Here is a 3,386-nt window from a genome sequence, read left to right as displayed (position 1 = left end):
TCGCTTCCTTCCAAGCAGAGGGAAGGCGGCCTTCGTCAAGCGACTGACGAAACACCAAGTGTAAATGGTTTGCCAGTGTGGAGGACGTTTCTTTCAGGATCCTTGGATGGACCTCGTCGGGCCCCAATGCGCAGAATGGGTTGATCTTGTGCAAGAGATGACAAATGTCCTCCACCGTAAAGACCAAATCGGTTAGAGGCTGTTCGTCGGTACACCTTGACAAGAGTGGATTTGACGAGGACGCTGGCACTAAATATAAACCTGTATAACATTTTCTGTAAACCTCAGATACCACTTTTGGGTCAATCGAGGGTTCTCCTTTCCTGTCCCACAAGGAAGACGGGGATGGCTTGTTTCTGCGGCGATGTCTCATGTATTTGAACATTACGCTTCTTTTCCGAGTGAGGTCCAGGATGGTGGCTTGTTTTCGTGTGTTCTATTGGCGGATTTCTGATTTACAGCGGTTCCGCATTCTGTGAAATGCCAGCTCATCTTTTGTATCGTCTGTGGTGGACCTTTCAAAAAAGTTTGGACCGTTTTTCCAGAAGACGCGGAATCCTTTTCGGCAGCCTGCGGCTTAGCTGAGCGCGTGCTGGTTTTTGGGACAAAAGTGGCGTCATCCTCGTGAACTTTCTGGACAATGATCCTATATAGTTCTTCCACTGGAGCTGGTCTAGGGTAGCTCGTTCACTTCTGAGAATTCTGCACGGCAGAAGTCTCGAAACCACGTTTGAGGTTCGGTATTTCCGGCCCAACACCAGATAAAATCAAAAGATAAGCACACAGTGGTCACTGTCCCATTGGAGCGTTGGTTGTTACCTGATCAATTAAGTGTCTTCCGTTGGTGATGACCGAATCCCGGAGGGATGGTTGTTGGCCTGCGCGGTAGCTGGTAACTGCGACGACATGTTGAGTCTAAGCGCTCTGTTGAACGACTCCAATCAGCGCCGCTGGAAAACGTCCGCTTGATCTGACGCGCTGGAGCTCCATCCAGGAGGCTTCTGGAGCGTTGAAGTCACCTACAGGCAGGAGATGAGTGACGTGGTAGTTTGAATGCACTTGCTCAAGGGTTTGTATGAGGAATTGGTTATTTTCAGGGAGACTCGAGTGGCCACGGTAGACCACGCCGAGAAGGAGAGAATCGGACCGGCGCAGCGGAATTTGGACCCACAGTGCATCGCAAAAGGGTGCAGGAGTGATATCAGAGAGGACGAACGGGATTGGTAGGGCCGCATGTAAGTACAGAGCAACCCCACCAGCCCTCCCTCGTTTTGGCCCAGCACGAAAAATAGATTCACGGATTCACGGATTGATACACAGCATCGAGTCTTTTGCCCAAGTTCCCCGGTCGCTTTTGTTCTTGCCGTTCAGTAGCTCTCGTTCACCTAAAAGTCGCAAGTAGAAAAAGGGTGTAGCACTCTTCTTCATGTTCTCAGCGCGGGTCAGTATGCTTGCCAGCACGAGGATTCGCATAAATAAATGTCTAATAGTGCTTTAAACTGGGTTCTAGAAGGAGCATGGACAACCGTCGGGGAAGGTCATTCCATGCAGCTATTACCCGAAATGAGAAAAAATTTTGTCTAATGAATGTGTGTTCTGAGCTTGAAAATTTTCTTACTATGTCTCCGCCGGGTGTTTCCTGGGTCACCGGTAAAAAACCTGTTTGCCAAGCTTTGTTCAAACAGGGCGTAAGTAAGAATTAGGTCCCCTCGGAGGCGACGGTACTCCAGGGGAAAGAGATCAAGCATCGCGAGACGCGTTTCGTAGTCCACGGATTTGAGGCCGGCAACCATTCTCGTGGCGGCCCGCTGGACACGCTCAATGAGGGTAACGTCTTTCGTACGTCCTGAGTAGACAACTTGGTTGGCGTACTCCAGGAGCGGTCTGACGTAGGCCCCATAGAGTATTTGGAAGTCCATGCGAGTAATACGGGAGAAGGTGCGTTGGATCATCCGTAAAATGGCGAATGCCTTTTGGGCCGATTTCTCATGGTGCAGTGAGAATGACAAGTTTGAGGAGACCCAGATACCCAAACCTATTTTGGCATCGATCCTCATGATGTTTTCTGTTTCCTTTTCACCATGCACAACAAAGGCATTCGCTGAATCCCCTCCAAACCACATGTGGGCGCATTTTTCATCATTCAGAGGAAGGTGCCAGTCCAACGACCACTGCTTTGCAGCGTCTAATCCACTTGGAAAGCACTAGCATTGGAACTCCAGGACTTCATTCGTCCGCAAAAAGTGGACATGGACTTGCAAGAACATCTGGGAGGTCGTTGACGTAGATCAGAAACAGTAGTGGTCCCAAGACGGAGCGTTGATGAACTACAACGGATGGTAACCGTCTATCGATATCTCCGCGTCATGGTCTTCTGGTGCGAGCGAGATCCCTGTGAGTGCAGTTATATACGGTACATCAGGGCATGCTGAATGTTTAACATCGCCGAATTTGTCGAAAAGGATGAGGCAGTTTGTCGACAAGCATTTCAATACTGTCTCTACTGCCTCCGAGGGTAAGGAGCCAAAAGTTGAGTGACCAGGTAGGTTAGCAGACTTAATAGTCGTGCACCGGGTTTGAGGCGAAGGCTCCAAAGTGGACTCTGGGGCAATATCGTCTACTTTCTCTCTTCGTGGTTTCTGGGCACGCTTTTCTCTTGCAAGTTCTTTTCGCCCCTTGAGAGCACGGTTTGCTCGGGCCTTTTAGCTTTGGGGGACGGAGTTTTTTCTCCCGTGGTAAAAAATTTTGAACATTGCTACTTGTAGCTCTTTCAGCACCGCCTTACTGGCGACCAGATTTACTGTTGATCAAAGCCCTTTGGCTTTGGTGAGGAGTTCATGGCTGCACTTGTTTCATCCTTTACGAAGGTGGGCTTTGATAGGCCTTGCAGGTTTTAAAAAGTGGGAAGTATCCGATTAAATAATAATGGTAAATTTCTTTCAAAACTTGTTGGGAGCGATGGGCACGAGGTTCGACTAGTTCCAAGGTATAGCCGGTTGGCATGAACTAAAACTGAAAACCGTTGCTGGCTATGGGTGACCTTGGGTGGTTGGGTAAATGACCGGAGTCATAACGAGCGAGTGTGGATGAGACAGAATAATTTGAATTGGTAGCACATGGCGAGTTTCGTCTCAAAAATGTGATTTAATCTTAAACTAACCAGACACACTGGTTGCACTGTTGTAGGGAAGTCAGGTGCAGGCAAGACGTACCGTCGCGCGGTACGTTCGAAATCGGTTTCGTTTTTCCCTCGTGCAAATTCGTGAAAATTTTTTTCGTTGTTCAATCTATTCACAGAGTACACACGAGTAATTGTTGAATTTTATTACTCTAACAAAACATTTGAGTGATAACCCTTTATATTTTGCGCACACCTATTTTACATC

Source organism: Opisthorchis viverrini (assembly GCF_000715545.1).
Source record: "Opisthorchis viverrini unplaced genomic scaffold opera_v5_603, whole genome shotgun sequence".
In the NCBI taxonomy this organism is placed as follows: Eukaryota; Metazoa; Platyhelminthes; class Trematoda; order Opisthorchiida; family Opisthorchiidae; genus Opisthorchis; species Opisthorchis viverrini.
This window is presented reverse-complemented; position numbering follows the sequence as displayed.